This window comes from Scylla paramamosain, chromosome 27 (genome assembly GCF_035594125.1).
Source record: "Scylla paramamosain isolate STU-SP2022 chromosome 27, ASM3559412v1, whole genome shotgun sequence".
Classification (NCBI taxonomy): Eukaryota; Metazoa; Arthropoda; class Malacostraca; order Decapoda; family Portunidae; genus Scylla; species Scylla paramamosain.
In genome coordinates, this window is record NC_087177.1 from 1895084 (window position 1) to 1915000 (window position 19917).

General features: G+C 42.3%; 1 protein-coding gene and 1 long non-coding RNA gene across 3 annotated transcripts in view; one reads left to right on the forward strand and one right to left on the reverse strand.

Moving 5' to 3' along the window:
- LOC135114024 (trichohyalin-like) overlaps positions 1-19917 on the forward strand; it is a 188426-nt gene that overhangs the window by 92007 nt on the left and 76502 nt on the right. The gene's annotated exons all lie outside the window — the stretch shown is intronic.
- On the reverse strand, positions 215-19738 carry LOC135114025 (uncharacterized). 2 transcript variants are annotated; one of them, XR_010275178.1, is made up of 5 exons: positions 19688-19738; positions 19013-19099; positions 17541-17694; positions 4417-4574; positions 215-469 (listed from the first exon to the last, which is right to left on the reverse strand). It is a non-coding gene; the product is annotated as an uncharacterized LOC135114025 (long non-coding RNA). The 2 variants fall into 2 exon arrangements; XR_010275179.1 differs by having other exon boundaries at positions 19013-19059; positions 19688-19702.

The following is a 19917-nucleotide window of genomic DNA, read 5'->3' on the forward strand; positions in this document are numbered from 1 at the left end:
ATTTTCAAAATTTGATTAAATTTCACTAAGTAAGAATATTTGAAAGTATTTACGGCGTTCCTTTTGGAATTGATTACGCTTTGCATCCGTTAAATGTTATTCAGAAGAGAGAAGAAACCTCACCCCCCACCATAGCCCACATTTTGTTCATCTTATAGCCGTGCATGATTCCAAAAGTCCTCATCATTGCAGTAGTACAATGAAAATGTTGTGATTAGACTCAATAACCAATTCATTATTCTTCCCAGCTGTCAACATATTTCCTATAAATTCAAGGAATATGTCACTTATTAACAGCAAAAAATGCAAAATGCATCATTAATCACGAAAACGATATACATATATGGTGAAATAACTTTCATGAGGTAATTCCAGGTCTGATGATGATAACCGTTCTTCCATCCATCAGTCAGGGGAGAGGAGAGGCATGGAAGAGTAGGACTGTGGGGACAACATCCACCGAATCATGCTGTGGAAAAAAAAAAAAAGTGAAGGTTATTTGTGGGAGGGAGAACACTTTATTAGTAATATGGCAGCGGTGGTAGTAATATAATATTGATGGTCGCGCTCGCTCGCCTGCCTCTCTCTCTCTCCGCAGCAATTATGTTCCCCCCCACAGTATGTCGACACTCCCACAAGTAACACACCCCAGTCACTCAAACATTATCCACGTCTGTCATCCTTTCATTCGGCAGAGCAACGATAAAGTTCCCCTTCCTCCCAAACTGTATTAAGAGAAAATCAAACCAGCTTCTGTCGTGACTGAGTTGCTCACTTACAATTATAAACGTTCAGATTCCAAGTTCACTTAACTTGTAGTTTTTATATATTTTGGCCCCATATGACCAGTAGTTGTTGCGACTCAGGGAAAAAAAAAAAATCACTAAATTTGATTGAGCTAAATGGAAATTGCGCGGCTGAAGCAAAAAAAATAAATAAATGTTCACCTCACTAAACTTGATTGAACAGTTATGGACTGAAAAAGACATAGATATAGATTTTTCGTGCACAATTTTTGAGTGACCGGGGAGAGTTAGTTAGTTTTGCGTGGTTCATATCAGCATACTGTGGGAATCTGAATGGGAGGACGGGGATCAACCAACAATCCACTACTGCTGCCACTGTCACTACTGAAAAGTGTTCCTCCACCAAATACATTTTTTTTTGTCACATGACTGGATGAAGAATGTTAGTGTGTGGACGACTAAGTACCTCTTCTTCTCCTCATTGCCAAAGAGCCACAGTCACTCAAGACTTAATTAAAATACCCCAGAATATTTTCTTTCCATTTCACATGATGACATTACAAATCTTGCTCCTGATGCATCATGTCCTAAGGACGAGTTCTTTCTGTAGGTATTGCCGCGAAATGCACATGTTCATAAAACATTTTCTACTTAGAATAACGTGTGTTTTTCATCTCTATCAATATCTGCAGCCATTCCCCCTCTCTCTTTTCTCCTCGACTCTATATTCTCCTTCTTCAATTCTCTACCGCAATAAATTGTGCTTTCATTTCTATTAATATCTGCAGCCAGCCAATCTTCCCCCTCTCTCTTCTCTCCTCGACTCTATTCTCCTTCTACAATTCTATACCGCCACGTGCTTCAGGCACGCAGGCTGCTTTACACTGGGTCTCAATCCCAGCACGTGCAGAGATCATTGTCTCCTTGACGGGAAACCTGAAATAATTACACGAATTAGAAATGCCTATCTAGTATTCTTAGCAAAAAGCAAATTACAACAAACTTGATAAATTACGACGAAGTATGAGTAGACACAAAGTCCTGCAATATTTTTTTGATTTGCCCCCTCTATTTTTTATTACAGTTCTCTCTGCTTATCCCCAAATTTAAAAATAGGAGGTCTATCTCCCCTTTTGGGTAATACAATCTACACTGGTTATCAAAATCACCACCCCATGGAAAGCTGCGGCAACTGGTGGTGTAAACATAGTGTGTGTGTGCGTGTGTGTGTTGGAAGGAAGGAAGGAAGAGGGAGGACACATTAGGTATTCACCCTCGCGCCCAACTTGGTCCCATGTGGGTGTTTACTGGAGGACTCACATTTTTACTTACTTCTCTGCTGTTGACAAGGAAAAAAATAAAAAATAAATAAATAAAAACGAACACAGCACACACCACAGCACACCACAACAAACAACACACACGCGTTAAATAACGATGGCATTATTATTCCTTAGCGTAGTCAGAAAGCTAGCGTGGTGTCATTTTCAGTGGTGCCTCCCTCTGTGCCAGCCGCTGTGGAACAAAGAAGTCAGGTGAGAAGTAGAGAAATGTATATATGTATGTGTACATACATACACATTCTATATATATATTTATTTTTCGGATGCTTTAATCGCTGTCAAAAATATATATATCCGGTAGTGTGTATATATTGTATTTTAAGTGTATATATATTATAAATAAAATCACATATCACTACTAACAAAACTCATAAATGTGTGCGAATTAGTTCGTAATTTCCACGCAATGGTTGTAATAAATAACAGGAAGGCGATCCTATACGGTAATAGTGTGTGACCATAAAAAGTCCTTTGTTAAGAGACACCCCTAATAGATTAAGGTGATCTGGGTGTAAAAACCGAAAAAAAAAATGAAATTTACTCTCGCAATATTAAAACAGTGAGAAACTCGGAAGTAATACGAAGAATGCAAGAAAAACGACACTAACTCTTAAAACACCATGAAACTCCACGACCAGGAGAACCACACACATCGGAATATAGACCATGTAGAACGGCTTCTTACAATATAAATTACCCCCTATCGTGTGCTTACTCGAGTCTCGAGAGAGAGAGAGCAGCACCATCCCTGGTGGGATGTGTTCTGTCTGCTAGGCCCCAAATTTACGTCTGTAGCTCGTAAGCGCAACAAAGATTTTCTAATTACTCTGCTTCAGTGTAAAATTAAAGTTTCGTTCCTAAAGGGTTTGGACCTTAGAAATCACGCCTCCAGGGATGAATTAGATATCATAAACACCCCCTGATGTGTGTGTATATACATACAATTAGCAATTATTGAACCTTTAATTTGTCTGTTCTTTTTTTTTTGTGTGATTGTGCAATGTATAGATAGAGATAGATAGTACTAGTTTCAGAATTAATCGAATAAAATCTGAGACATTTGATTTACATTTTCTTCCACAAAATCAAAAGCAAGTGATTTATTTTTTTTTACATTACAATCACATCAGACAGAATTATGACACATCTAATAGCCAATACCACATACACTAACATTAAAAGCTGCTATTTACTCCCCAATTCGTTACCCACTGTGTGCAATGTAATAATAATCTTTTTTTGGATTTTTTAATCCTTTGTTATCTCACTCGAGAAAAAAACTGTTTTGTCTCCGCCAGCCTTCCCTACACACACCTTCTTCCCTTTTCACATAATCTGCAGTATATATATAATAAGGAAACTTAATTCTCTCGTCCTGCACAAATTTACATCAAGCAGGAAGTTCCAGTATGCAGCGCCTCGCCTCCCTCTTCCCCACACGGACCCGTTGTGCCTCCGAGCTTGAAATGAAAAACATCCAGGACCCGTGATTAAGGGAGAAAATGTTGAGTTTAAGATAATCACGGGGCATAGAGGGGAAGGTGTCCTGCTTGTAAACTCAACAAAGAGAAGCTGCTGCATGATGACGCCCCTCGCCGCGCACTTTGGCTTGTGAAGAGGATGCTTGACAGGAGGGAATGCTGGGGTGAAATACCTGACCCGGAAAAAGTACGTTGGGTATTTAATAATAGACTGTCGGACCCGGAAAATACTGAAAGGAGAAATAGTATTGTAGTTTACCGGCCAAGGAAAAATCACATGGCCTGCAGAACTATGTATGCAACGAGCAGTTCGACAAGGAAATTGTAGAAAAGACGACCGGCTAGAAGAGCGAAACTATCTAAGGCAAAAACTAATACGCATGAAAATAACTAACAAAAGAACTATGACAAAGGAACATTTATCTTATCTAAGTAAAGAAATCCCTAATGTTTTGGAAAACCACTTTCTTTTTAAGTTTTATCCTTTGAAGGTGGTTTCCCTTCCTGTCAGTCTTATTGCCGAGAGAGAGAGAGAGAGAGGGGGGTTTGTGTTTGTGTGTGTATCTGAATGAGCCCCAAAGTTATCCATATTTTGACGAAAACCATGAAAGGTCGAGTTACTCATTCATTCACTTGTGTAACAGAACAACATAAGGTGCCATACATCCTACACACAAGTAACATTTGTATCGGACAGGTTTGGAGGATGTGTCTGCAGTGTGTATCTTACGTATCATCATATAAAACCTGACCACACCTTACTTTTGACTGCAGTCGCATCCCCAAATCTGCTGGCAGGTGTGAAGAGAAAGGAGCTCTACTATACTAACCCACAGTGGAACTTGCCTGTTGCTGCGCCCACCATCTCTGAGATTCATCACTACTAGTCTTGGCGAGAGCTTCTGGTCTTCGAATTCCCCACAGTCATCTTGTTTTTCGCTTGGCTTCACTACGTTGAGTGTACAAATGAACAGTTTGCTTTACCCATCTTCTGGCCAGGAAGTCTGAAATAAAACACACGAATGATTTTTTGGGGTTTGCTACTACTGGTGAGGAGGAAGATAAAAATTAACATCAGTGAGCATGGTCAATAAAGTAATTCACTTGAACAGAACGTTTACTAAGGTGAAAAGCAGATGTGACTCCTTGACTCACTTCACTCACCTCAGTGTTCACCCTTATAGAAATAATAATAATATAGAAGTCAAATTGAAAAAAAAGTTAATGTGAAATAGATGCTTAATTAGAGACATTATATTAAGACCATATCGTTAATTAAATCAAATAATGTTGGCAAAATTAAGCCAAAAATGAGTTATTGTAAACATTCTAATCCTAATGATGATGTTTAGGCCTAAAGTATTAAATACGTTCAATATGTGCCACTAATTATTGCCTTTCACTGCACCTTCCCTGGGGAAAACAAATTGTTCCTTTTAATATTTTGGAGGAAGTCTTCGTCTATAAAAAATAAATAAATAAATAAATAAATAAAAAAAGTAAAAGTCTCTTTCCTCACAAATGAAAAACCAAACAATGAAAATAAGGTGGGTAAAACTAGCTATGTTGTTGTTGTTGTTCCTATTGATTTTACTGTTGTTGCATAATTTAATAAAGCTGAATAACGAAGATGAAATGTTTCCATTACAAAAACACAAAAGTAATTTCGCAAAATCGGCTTATATACATGGACTGAGTGTGTGCGTGTGCGTGGGTGAGGGGCAAGCAGGCTTCTGGAAAACAATCTTTGTGCCTACGTAACCCAAATGCGAAATAACCACCACCCTTCCTTCGCGGCTGGTAATAATCTAGTGTGTGTACTTTTTCCTCTCATGCTTCGTACTTGTAGGTTGTGGCGCTACTCACTGCAAGCTGTGAGTTCAGAATGTGATGGGATGGGTATAGCACGGGCAGTTAGGAAGTCACACACACACACCGAGAGAAGAGGAGAAAGAGGAGGAGAGAGAGAGAGAGAATGCAGCGAGGGGAGTGCATATGAAGAATGGTCGCTAGGAGGAAAAGTTGGTAGGAGGAGGAAAGGAAAACACTAAATTAGAATGAAAGGATAGAAAAATAAGGCATAAAATAAGAGGAAATTTACTACTAACAATGCTATTCTTCTTTCCTGACTTTTTACGCCACAGACAATAGAAGCGCAGAACCTCCTGTACCTCCCCTTCCCCTCTCTCCCTTCCTCTCCCTCCTCTCTTAATTCACTCTGCCCCAAATTTCTATAAAGATGAAAAGAAAGTGCTCTCGGGAAAAAAAAGGTAACGCCCATTTACGAACATCTGAACCAAATTGCCGCGCATGTATGCATAATAACTCAGTCCTTGACGGCGCTGATCGTTAAGTCAAAGCGGCTAAATGCGTTAAAATGTTTGCATGTTACGTTACATTCAGTACGGTTATTTGTATAAAAATATGAAGGAGAAACATCGATGCAGATTTCTAACTAGGACACCTTCATGCCTGACCCGTCCCTCTCCCTCTCTCTCCAGCACTAAATGACAGGCAACAAGTGTAACGAGTCTTTTCCTTCCCCCACTGACTCCCTCTTACGTAAATGAGTCTTGTGCAGTGATGAAAGTAAAACGATTAAAATGGGAACAGCTAGTTTAATTATGAAACAGCTGCTGTGTTGAAGCCGCGGCTGCCAACACCACCACCACGCGCAGGTAATGGTGTCAACAGGTGAAAGGTTCCCAAAGCCTTATTACACTGCAACAGGTGAGGTAAACAAGCACACAGGTATGATAGGGTGAGGCTGGCGGGGTGACTGACGGAAGTGGTACCTGTTGGGGTATTAGGTAACTGTGTTGTCGTTTTTTGGTTATGGAAATGTGGATTCTGGGCGACATGGGTGTGGTGATGGTGGTGAAGGTGGTGGTAGTGGTAGTAGTAGTAGTAGTAGTAGTATATGTTGTAATATCCTAGAGAATGTGTTGTAATGGTAAATGGAAATATTTGCAGCGGGATGTAGCAGTGGCAGTAGCGAGAATTGTGATAGAAAAAGAGAGAGAGAGAGAGAGAGAGAGAGAGAGAGAGAGAGAGAGAGAGAGAGAGAGAGAGAGAGAGAGAGAGAGAGAGAGAGAGAGAGAGAGAGAGGCAAAGGTGAGTTAGGAAACCCGACTTGCCACAGGAGATGAGTACAAAGGCTGAAACTCATCGCTAAGCATCATAATTTCATGACCTAGTTTAGTTTGACAGGTAACTTTCTCGACTCAAGCCACAGCCACAGACAGTTTGGCGCCGTCCTACTGACAGTCCGACTCCCGAAAATAAAACAGATTTTAGTCAACATTATAATAATTCGCCTGAGGAACAAAGGATTGAGGTAAGGAAGAATCAGCAGCAACATGCAAATCTGTCGACGGATGTGAAAAAGCCCCAAAGTTACGATATAAAGTGATGGGCGGTGTGCTTTGCGTGAGGAGACATTTAAAAGCCGCAGGATGTGAGGGAGCCTCGTTAACATTTCATCTTGCTTGTAAGGAACATTACGAGCCTCTGCTGAAGGAAATAGTGTTTTCTTTATAGGCTGAACGTGGTGTTGCAGTGACGGGCAGCAGCCACTCTTTCCCCCTCCGCTCCCCGTCCCCTGCTGCCCCCACACTGAACCAGGTCATCGTTTCTGTGCCACACTCATCACTGTCTGGCCATCTGGGGCCTCGGGAGGGGAACTTTAAGGAGCTCTATCACACAACCACCCTACTCCGTCCATCTCCACCATTCCCGCCTCTATCACTCCAGCGTCCCTCCTCTCCGCCCGCCCGCCCGCCTGCCGCCAAGTATGCAGCGTGTGGGGCGGCTGGTGATAAGCCCCCTGTAAAGAAATCCGTCTCTTCAAGCGTCTGACCTTCAGCATCCTTGTCAAGTCTGTTTGTGGCGAGCAATTTGTCTACTCACTGTCTGGTAAAAGAAACATCGAGGCAAGTTAAGAACTGCTCGAGGTGTGAATTTCATCCTGTCCACATTAACATATATACACGTGATATTTTGCGTCACCAAATCCGGGGCACCACACACCACCTGACCCACAGCTGAGTCACCCGCCCTGCTGCCCCGATAGTCTTCAGAGTCGTTGCTGTCCAATTGGTTTTTGCTTGTGTCTCGTACGAAATTTATTTAAAACTGAAAGGTGGCATAAAAACACTGACAACTTGGATAAGGATGCGTCGCCCACCTCACTTCAACAACAGTCTTTCTCTTCGTATTTATTTAGTGACCCGCGGCTCATGTTTGTTGTAGGAATCGACTCGGTAAGTAAGAACATTAAATCAGCCTGCGGTATATCATGCTTCTTAAAAATCCGGAGATGAACGACTATGAAAAGGGTATAAACCGTAATGAAGCCACAGAGGAGGAGGGGAAGCGCGTGTCATCCCGAGTGATGGGGTGATGCGGGGGCGTGTCTTGCATACACACGAGGCATTATTCAGCCGCGGCACTCACTCCCTTCACGGTCCCTCCCTCCCTCACCGCCCTGATATCGCATGCACTGGTTTGCCCGCCACGCTCGGCTCCTGACAAAACCCAATGAATCTTTCAAAGTCTATCACGCATTTATTATCTGATCTCTTTTTATGAGGATATTGCAGTGTGTGTGTGTGTGTGTGTGTTTCGACTGATTCTGTAAACATACATCAATAGAAATTAAGAATAAACATGAGTGAATATTGTTAACTGCCTTGATTATCCAAACGCGATACACAAACATTGTATCAAGCAACATGACGCTCGCCTTTCTCACTTCCTCACTGTTTCGTTTCCGGTGCTTCGAGTCACGCTTAGAGGACGCACATTCGCACACTCGAGGCTTCTAAACTTCAGCCACGTTTTCTGTTAGTCACGTGCGTCAGTCACCAAGAGTTGTGTCCAAGCAAAATCGAAATACCATTGCTTTTCCTATTTCAGTTTGATGTTTTTTCTGATACGAATTACTCACTCCAGCAATATATTTCACCACGCCTCGGCGCCAGAAATATGAACCTGTGATGTACCTGCGCTCCACCTTCCCGTTCCTGCACCTGCTATTGCCGCAACTTCAACTCTTTCTGCTGCTATTACTGCTACTTCTTCTCTTACTGCTAATCATCCTGCTGCTGTTACTGCTACTATTACTACTACCACTATCCTTGCTGTTGGTACTACTGCTACTCCTATTAGTCTTGATACTATTATTGCTGCTCATATTGATAGCGCTGCTGCATCTCTTGCCGATACTATTCCTACTGGTGCTACTGTTAATACTGCTGCCCATACTCTTGTTGCTACTGTTCCTGTGACTACCACTTTACTCATACTGCTGCTGCCTGCTGGATCCAAGGTAGATGATGCTTAGGTAAGGATACCCACGTTCAGCAAACAAAGAGAGCAGTGACCAAATGCCTCCCCGCTCTCGAGGGCATGGTGGTATATATCACTCACTCCACTTCCACGTCCTTTACCGCCAACAAACCACGAGTTTACTCAGGCGGGGAAGGGACTAGACAGGCTCAAAGGGAACGCGATTAGCCTTTGTGTTTTAAGCTTCAAACGTCGACCTCTTGATCTAAATTTCAGCGGCAGAACTAAGCAATGCACACAAAAGCTAAACCATCCCACATTTGTCCATTTGCTCAGTTGAATAAGAGATGCACGGCTTGTTCTTAATACCCGACATTGAGCTAAACACTGTCTAAACACTCGCCACACGTGAATAAGTAACGCAAGACAAACGACCCCCGGCTGAGCTGAAGGCGCACACGAGGGAGGCAAAACAAGTCAGAGGTAAGAGTGGCGCATGATGTGTGGCCGCGTCAGGCAGACGAGTTGTGTGACTCCCGCGAGATGTGCAGACGTCACGAAAACATACACTCCACAGTTTCGGTTTTCCTTTCCGCCTTTTACGTGTTTTTCTTTTCTCTCTCCCTCACACACACACACACACACACACACACACGTAAGGCGGGTATAATTTTCATCGCCACATGGTGTTCGAGAGAGAGAGAGAGAGAGAGAGAGAGAGAGAGAGAGAGAGAGAGAGAGAGAGAGAGAGAGAGAGAGAGAGAGAGAGAGAGAGAGAATTGTGAAAATGTGATTGCAGGGAGTGGGTTGGGAAGGAAAGACTGGTGGTGGTAGCCAAAAGTGGAGGAAAAGAGGAGAATGAGGAGGAGGAGGAGGAGGAGGGGGAGGAGGGGAAGGAGGAGGAGGAGGAGGAGGAGAGAGTAAGCAAAAGAAAAGTGGTAAAGAAAAGTGAAGAAAAGTAAGTCTGTTAACTTAAGTCAGATAACTTCAGTTATCTAGACGGAATTTGTCCTACGTCTTCACACACACACACACACACACACGCACACACACACACACACACACACGCACACACACCCCAGAGAGAGAGAGAGAGAGAGAGAGAGAGAGAGAGAGAGAGAGAGAGAGACTGTAAGCCTTGTCCAACCAATCTTCCTTTTCCTCGCATGAATAAATCCCATTACTGTAGAAACTTGGATAACATGAAGTTCCATACAAACCCAAACCCATGAATATTTACAAGAAATTAACCCACCACCTCCCTTACATTTTTCTTTTTTAATTACGATTGCGTTTGTAATACTTTATAGTATATGTATGAGGAAGAGTGGGAATATTGCTTTCACTGTGACTAATCGCGAAGTGGTAAGATCTACACGCGCAATACAAAACAGTCCTCCACGCTCCTCTGTCCAATTTGTCATAAAGGAGCAGGGAAAACTCACTCAGTCGTTCACTCGCTCGCTCGTCCACTCACCACCCAACTCATGTCTTCTGTATACGACAGCGCGGCACTCACAGCGCTCGTCAAGTTCAAGGGTTTTGGCAGCCTTTGATCTGATAACCCCCCAACACCCGACGTCTGCTCGCTTCCTCGTCGTGCTCTTCCTAGTCTGCCTCTTACTGCTTCCGCCTCCTCCATATTAATATATCCTGTCATTGTCAACGCGTGCTGTTTTGATGCTGAGTTTATTTGTCTGCCATTTTTTTTTTTCTTTTTTTAAGATAAACGAGAAGTATTTCCTCCTTGTTGGTCGATATTTTTTTCCTTTAGACGCAAAAGCATGTCCATTTTCTGCAGTTTATTACCCATATTTAAATAAAAGTGTCTTCATGACTTAAGCCAATATTTCTTTTATAACTATCATGTTTTTTACATTATTAGAGTTTCATGAGATGAAGTGCAGCGAAAGTCATTTTATCCTCCAACCGAAAAAAAAAAAAGATTCACTGGTTGATGTGAGCCTCAGTAACAACGTAATCGTACTGCGTCCCATGTAAAATTATTCCCTATTTATTTTTTTTCATGTTGATATATAGAATGAAGGTGAAGTAAATAAAATACATCAATCGGCAGCTTGTGATTTTACTTCCATTCATGTAATATAGACTCACACCACACTGTACCCAGACACCCACGCTGAGGGTGGCTCCTAACCATCCTTCCTTCCATCTTCGGCAGAATGACTCGTCCTACACTTTTCCCTCCTCCCGCTGTGTCTCCAGATGCATAATTCCAGCCTTCCATCTCCTTTCGTGCAATCCAGTCACAATTTGGCTTCGTCTCCCTCAAGGCGACATACGTCAGAATTGCTAGACACACACGACGCCTACCAGGACAATCTCGAGGGCGTCTGGTGATATGTCGGGTCTTTCCTAATCCAGATCGAGTGTGCCGGAGCCGAGTGGTGCGAGACAGCGCTTGGACATGGAAGTGGGGGTTGAGATTCATGACGCCTCGGTGAACAGTGTTGAGAATTTTGTACTCCTGCGAGCTAAACCAGACCCTGGCAGATTGCATTAACCTTTTAACAACGTGTAAACTATCTCTAAATGGTTAAGTCAATTTCACAGCGGCAAAGTTAGCTGTAGTGACGTCACTTGCTCGGCTTTAACCCGACCCTTATTCTTTCCTTCGATCCAGACCGGGCGCATGGCACCTATCCAAAAATAGCCTTGTGATGACGACACTGATTCTGCCGCTGTTTACTCGTCTGGTTAGCAGCCCTCAGGCCCTGTGGGCCATAAAGGCTTCCCGTTCACCACAAGTGAGGGTCTGCATAAACAGAGCCTAGGATCACGGCCAACAGCAGTGAGCTTTGAGGAAACTGGATGGAGAGACGGAGTGGAATGGGGAGAGGGGGTGGGTGAATGACGCACTAGACTGGAAATGAACCAACAAAAAGGAGAAATTGTTTAAAGGAAACTCTATAAAGCTCTATAAGAAGAAAAAACACTGCAAAAATACAGCTGCCTTCTTTATATTCTCACGACATTTACAAACTGAGTAGGATTTATTTCGCAAATGTATGAGGGTAAAACATTCAAACATGTTATACATCCTGAAAGAGGACGAGGCAGTGCAAGCGAAATCAGCTTATGGCTGCAGCGTTTTAAACTATAGTATGCAAAGCAAACAACACATTACTGAGCTGCCCACATGCAACTAAGCCGTTCATACGATACTTGACAGAAGCGGTTTTCATCGCAAATTTCGTGTGACGAGAACAACAAATACCGAGGTAAAAAGCATCATAGGATTCTGAGGAGGAGTAATTGTTATTTTAGTTACAACCTTCACATGAAGCAAGAATCAATTTGTGATGCTCATCTAGTCATTCTGGTGTTACCACTGGCAATTAAAAAATATATATACACTTTAAAGATAATAATAACTATAATTGATCATATTTCCAGATTACTTATCTATTTGTTTTGTTTTCGTTTTGTTTTGTTTTGTTTGTGCAGTTATCCACGACTTGTCACGAGGCAAGTGTTCGTTCCCCTCATGAACATAATTGCTTTTAGTTTCATGGGACTTACTTTTTAACGTAATCTAAATTACTCGTGTGTGTGTGTGTGTGTGTGTGTGTGTGTGTGTGTAGACAATCTCTTCTAATTTCTGGTACACCCACAAGAGAATTCTTACGTTTCTTAAAAGTCTCCTTTATGCAGTATTGTATTGTTGACACCACTGACTTCTTATACTTAACTGATTAGTATACTGTTTAATGATGGCTGATGGAAAGATATACCTGACACCAAAGGCTGATGGAAAGATACACCTGACACCAAAAAAATACAAACGTGATATATACAAAGTAGATGAAAAAAAAAAAGAACAAAAGCGAGAGAGGAAAATTTGAAGGAAGGGACTGAGAGACTGGAGGAAATGAAGATGGAGAACAATGATGAGGAAGCAAGCTGGAGGGAAGAGAGGGACGAGAGAGACGAGTCCTTTAATTCAGTTCGTGGAAGTAAGGTGAAGGGGTTTGGGTCGAATTCCTGAAACGTACGAAGCACCGTTGAACACGAGATGTAATTACTGGTTCGTTCGTTCGTCCCTCCCCCCCATCTCTCTCTCTCTCTCTCTCTCTCTCCACACACACACACAAAACACACACTTTCTGAACACAGCAATCTGGCTATAAAATCAAAGGATGAAAAGGACGAAAAAAAATTTAAAAAGTACACCTCTCCAGAACTTAACAGGAAAAAAAAAATGTATATAGAACGTACTGCAAAAGTGAAGTGCTTCTTTCCCCCGCTGAAAAGTTTACCTTCACTGAAAGAGGAAAAGCAGAGGAAGGCAGTCCGTTCTAAACTTCACACAAAGTTAAAACCATTTACGTCTTGACCACTTCCTGTGAATGTCAAGATCCGGCAAAAACCATTACCAGGTTCTGAGTACCGGAACTCGTGTTTGGAGGAGAAATCTCAAACAATGAGCAATATCCGTATGCACACTAAGTAAATTAAGAAAGAACGGAATTGTAATTATACTTGTCACATTCTTGTAAAAATCCATCCTTACTTTTGCCTGCCAGAAAAGTGGAAAAAAAAGCTTTAGAAAACTATGGCAAAACACGGAACAAACATACCTATACACAAAATACAACAAATTAAGAGAAATGAAGAAATTTTCACCCGTCTTAATGCTTGCTATGGTCACGGCAAAAATATTCCTTCCAATTCCTCAGTATCAGGAACTCGCCATTGGTTCTAAATGTTAAAACAGACTGAAGACAAATTGTAAATGTGAAAGCATGGACACCTATGTCAGTCCGCGCCCAACACCCTCCAGCTCCCCAGTCACACGCCTAGCTCCTCTGTACTACGTCACTATCACTACGCCAAGTATTACTCGACCACACCCGTTGTTTACCGGCCTCTTCGCAAATCCCGCCACACATTTAGACGTAAACCAGCCTCTCCTGTTCACGCACCTGTTCCCTTTCAGCTTCAGTTTTGGCAACTCATTTCTCTTGCCAGTGTTCTCTCCACAGGTTGACGAGCCTGTGAACTTCCGCGTGCTTCTTCGTATTTCTAGCGGCGCGTTCTTACCCTTCTACCTAAGAAAATAACGAGGCATGGGTGATAAATAGAAGGGAGAGGTTAAGTTGAAGACGAGCATCAGAAGCCTTGTAAATTTTGATGTATATAATAGACATTCATTAGTAATAATAATAATAATAATAATAATAATAATAGTGATAAAAGAAAAGAAGAGAAAAACAAAATATGACAATATCTGCCTGAAATCTCTCTGAATGCAAATATCTCGGACCAGACGTCATCTATTATTTCTCTATGAATGTTGGAATAATATATAATAATAATAATATATACATGAAGGGGTTTCCGGCTACCTTCAACGTTGAGCAGGGTACATGGTGCAGGTACTCTTATCCCACCACAGTGCACTCCACCAAACAGTTCTCCTAACAAGCTGAATAACAAAAAATATATACGCAAAAAAGTAATGCGCGGGGATTGTCTTTTGTGTCGGTCAAACCTTTGCCTTGTCTCAGCGGAACGGAAGGAAACCCAACATTTTGGAGAAAGTATGTCTGCGAATGTTTTTTAATCGAAAGCCAATCGAATTAATTAAAATTCCTTTGTATTGCTTTCCTTCAATGGAAAAATAAGCAACTCATCTCCGCTCTTCGACTCCACCTATCATTCTGTGGATCAGGCGAGGTGGTCGCTGTACCCTCCAGCGCAGCTCTCCCCTCCCCATCTACCGACAGTCTTTTAGCTCTCTCAGTCCCTGGGTCCTCTCAGTCCCGCGGCTCTTTTACCTCCTCGGTCTGCTCCAACTTTTGCCGAGCAGGGACTGAAAAGCAAGTTTGAAATATACTCCAGTTTATAAGAATTTAAAATGATGGCTAAACATTTTCCCTCCACTCTTCCCCTCGCTTTTCCTTCCCTCCCCAGCAGCCTCGACTACTCTATTTCAGCTTCATTATCCTCCTTTTCCCTCAATTTGCGTGCCGGCCACCCTTATCCCCGCCTGGTTAGCTTAAAGCCTCGCACGCTTCACATTCTCAGATTCACTAGCGAACCATTACCGCGAATTTCTCGAGGCTAAAACTATCCTTAGATGTCTTAGATCTGGATTATCACGAGGAACGAACGAGGAAGTGCCTGGATCATCAAGAGGAATGTGCCTCTGGCAGAGCGGCACGGCAGGTTTGAAGGAGGTTGAGGTAGGGTTGCCTGCTGCCTCGTGTTGTCCTGGTGCATTGCTTAGCATGGTGTGGTTGAGTGGCTGATTCATCGAGTTATCAAAACGAGTGCAAAAAATCTCAGTGCCTGGTACTAGTAATGTTGAAATGAGACAGTTAATATACATTTTTCTGTACCGTGAAATTACTTCATTTCTGAATACAAACTAGTACCAATATTTTCAAAGCGAAAACAACATAGCACGAAATTACTTCATATGCGATTTTAATTTAGGCGCGCTCTGCCCAAATCTCACCGGCAAGTGAAGGATTCTGATTGATTATCTACAGAGGCTCTAGTGGTTGGGTTATTTGGACCACTTGGCTATTTTTCTATTCGTTCACTTCACAATCTTTTGATATTTAAGAGGTAAAAGATGTTGAAGTGATAAACAAACCTGAATACCTTCTCATATGTATGTTTTTTTAATCCATATATGCAAACACAATAACCTCTTCATTATTTTCGTATCCAATTCCTTTGATACGGTATAATGGCGTGCGTGTCACATCGTACGGTGTGGCGGAACAAGCTGCTCCTTGTTCCCTCTTTCCCTGCGTCAGTCTCTCCGCCACGCACGCTTCGCCAGACCATATCGTCATGCCATTTACTTACAACATGACGTGACGCTGTCTTTAGTGCTATTGCTCCCACTAGCGTCGAGAGAACAAGTCGCTCCAGAAGGTCACTTATCTAAGAGCCACTTGTACTCCCTAAGAGCCACTTGTACCCCCCAAAGAGCCACTTGTACCGCACCTTTTAAATGTTTCATAAAGATTTCCATAGTTACTTCCTGTTTTCCCAGCTCGCTTTCTCCCTGCCTCACCCAGCGCCACTCGTTGGGCTTGGAGCTGCTGCTTAACGACTTAGGCACCAGCAAGCGTGAAGGAGGCACGCAAATGTATAATGATGATAATTTTACAGAATCAACAAACACAAGCACACACGATTCTGTAGGTCCAGCCTTGTACTTTTTGTAAATAACTGCGCCGCCTTGATCAGTGGTTCCATTTTCTTAATAGTAATCCTAAATACAACGCTCTCGCTTTTAACTCGATGGCCTGCTCATTTAATCTCAGTTGCTTGTTATTCTAGAAATTCGTTTTCCTGCTCATTTAATCTCAGTTGCTTGTTATTCTAGAAATTCGTTTTGTTAATTCGGAGCACAAAAAGCTCATTTATGTATAAAGAGTGCATTTAACTCTAATTTTTGTTACATTTGTTAAATGAACAAAAAATACTTGGATTTGTTCTTAGTTGCATATACTTACATCTCGTTCTGTACAGTACTTTTTTTTTTTTTTTACTTTTCAATATATTTTTCTCCATACATTAATCAAAATCATAAGGAATGCACTAAGACTTATTTTGGTGCGACTATGAGTTTGAAAACCACTCAATGCGACCATTAAAAAGAGGGGGTGGGGAGGCGAATGAGATGCGGAAAAGGAAAGACGCCTCTCAAAAACCTGGACGTAAATTTTGAAGCTTGCTACTATTTGTTAACAGGTCGCTCAACGCACTTAACGCTCCGCTGCTTAGGAATAACGAGAAACACGTGTTTTTCATCAAGATTTCGAGGACAACTACAAGTAACAATCGGTTCATCTCGTCTGCGCCTTAACCCTCATTGCCGCTCTCTCCATCAGCCGCAAATGGTTATCATAATAGCCACGCGTAATGACATCTTGGCTGGGATCTAATCCTTCCATTCCTGAAAGGGTTGTTGCCTTGTTTAATAACATCCTTGAAGCCTTATTAAAAAGTTTCCTCCCAAAATTACCCACATCACTAGGGAGCCCAGGCTACGACTCACGCAGGTTGTCAGTCATACGCAGCTCTACTTTAGGGCAAACCATCCCTCAAATCGAACGATCGCTGCCAGCATATTCCAGGCAGGGAGATTCTAACTGAACGTGTGGATGTTATGGTACCACTCAAACCATTTTTTTTTTCCATGCATACTAAGTACATCCAAGTGAAGCACGAGAAGTACGTATTTATAGGGCAAGACCTAAAGCCTGAAACCCATGAAGCCTTACAACATCAATATGAACCGACAAATATAACTAGCAGGTTGCAGCGCGTATTGTTAAGATACATACATAAATTATCTTTCCATGAGAATTGTAATTTAATAATTCCTCCTCCTCGTCCTCCTGTGATCCCAACCATCGCCTACTCCAATCCTAAGCCTCCTTGCAACACTTACGACGGGCGGCGGGGAGGAGGAGGAGGAGGAGGAGGAGGAAGACAGAACATACGTAGGAAAGGACCGGCAAGGGATGGAAGGACCAGCATGCCCAGCCAGTCCACGTGGAAAATTCCCATCCCCCCCCAACCCAAGCATCATTCAGCATCACACAAACATTCACTATTTACTTCTTTTGTAACCTTCAGTTCACCTCTAGCAAACCCTGATGTTCTTAGAAATACGTATATGAGAAGCTTACCAGTGGATATGGACCGCTGCCAACAAGATGACGATAAACGCAGGAGACGCGCACGCCCCGCCGCTGCTTCCTCGAGCCATCCTGCGTCTTCCTAAGGGTTTTGTCTGGCCGGTATTCGAGTTGTGTTTATTGTGAAGCTTCGGAAGTACTGGATCTGTAATCACCGTGGTTAAGTCGTACAATGCAACTCAATGCACCCTGTTTGATGAGGTAATGGATGCCCACTAAGAGATAATTTGATAGCATACTGCAAGGGTTGAATGAGAGGACGGAAAGTGTCAAGCCGCGCAAATGAAGAGAGTTGAATTCTGTGTGTCTTGAAACATTAATGATATAAATGCCAGTTAGCTGTATTCAGGGAGTGGCTACAGCAAGATGCAAATTAAGAGGAAATGAGAGGTGGTCTGATAATACTTGACATGTGAAAGAGACACAGAGAGAGAGAGAGAGAGACTTGTTCCCGTACGTCCGCAGTATGTGTGTGTGTGTGTGTGTCCGTGTGTGTGTGTGTGTGTGCTCATTTAGGAACTTTTACCCCCTCGTTATATCATAAAACAACAAAAAAGGCGCTAGAGACATTTAGGGGATAAAAAGGGACAGAATTATGCAAATGGCTTCACAGGGAAAAGTAGTGTGGATGACGAATAGCGGGGCAGGTGATTGGGTGAGAGAGAAGAGAAAGAAAGAGAGAGGCGAGGGGCGAGCAGCAGCAGCAGGTGGCCAGGAGTGAAGTAGTGCGTCGTAAGGTTATTTGTGGGAGGCGGCATGATAGAGTGTGTTGAGATGTGGCATGGCGCGTCTCAGAGTGGTGTGGTAGTGTGGTGTGGTGGTGTGGTATGGCATATGACCATATTCTGAAACACTCCTACGCCGCACCTTCACTACATACAGTCTAGTTGAAGTTACACGGCTTTTTTAGGGAGTTTTTATGGTTCTAGGGGCAGATTAACATGATTTCCACATAATAAACAGGACAGACACTCTTGTCAACTCAGCTAATCATCTCTGTTGCCTTTGAAATTAGTCTTGGAGTGAGAGCAAAGGGTTTCAGAATACGTCTCTAGCGTAATGTTATGTATGTTGTTTGTTGTGATGGGGTGTGGTGTGGTGTGGTGTGAGAAGACATAAGAGAAGAAGTGTTGAGGCTGTAGAGGTGTGTGGTGTACCGTATAGACTATTTAATGAATGAATGGATAGGTTAATGTGTGAATGAATGAATGAATGAACGAATGGAGGAATTAATTGTTGGTTTTGACGATGCCACAAAAGTATCAAGAAAATTCAGGTGTAGGTAGGCAGATGCACTGTTTCATTTTCCGTTGTATGGCGTGAAAAAAAATAAATAAAAAAGTAAATAAAATAAAAAAAAAAAAAGTATAGCAAGAATATGAAGTTTCCCTTGACAAACTGCATATAGAACAAAAAAGTGTATAAACATATTTCAAAATACCAGAACAAGCTCAAACACTTACTTTTCATAGATCACTGGATATGGAAAACTGCATACCAACTCGATGTGCTGCAGATACACAGCTACGCATTTTTACGGGTGAAGGAGACTTGGACAGGGAGAAAGAAAAAAGTAAAAGAAAAAAAAAAATAGAAATAAAAAAAACGTTCCATCATTTGTCGCACTCAAAAAAATGAAAAAAAAAAAAAAAGTGAGTATACACGAAAGAATACGAGTGAATACATGTGAATTTCAAACAGGAGCAGACTTTTACGTTATGACTGGCATGTCTACACTCGACACTCACTGGAGTATTGAAAAGAGAAAGAACAGTATACAGAAAGCGACAGTATATAGAAACAAAAAGCAACAGAATAGGAAAGAAAGTTGCATTATAAAAGAACAACAACAATTTAAATGAAGAAAACATCACTACAAAGAAAGGCAAGGCACAGCGTAAAGAAAGAAAACGTACAGTATAAATCAAGACAAACCACAATAAAAACCCAGAAAACAACAACATATAAACAAGAAGAAAAGCTACAACACAAACCCAGAGAAAGAAAAATGACAAAACAATAAAAAAAAGCAACAATGCCAGAACACACAGAACACAATGCACTACTCAGAACAATTCCCAGGACAACACCTAAGAATGTGACACGGTTCCCGAAGCACGCGGTGACCTGACCCTCACAGTGCGCGTGCTCCAGTGACGTGCTGTGGTCCAGTTTTGCTTCTAGGTCAGGTAGAGAGTTCACCTGCGTGAGTCAGCCCGCCCGTGACAGTAAGAGATGACCAGCTGTCGAGGGGGAATACCTGCCAAGTGCTGGTGGAGGGGGAGGAGAGGTGGGAGAGGGAGAGGAGGTGGTGGGGTTACTGGTGCAAGGGGGTGGGGAGGAGTGGGAGGGAGGTGGGTGATTGGGT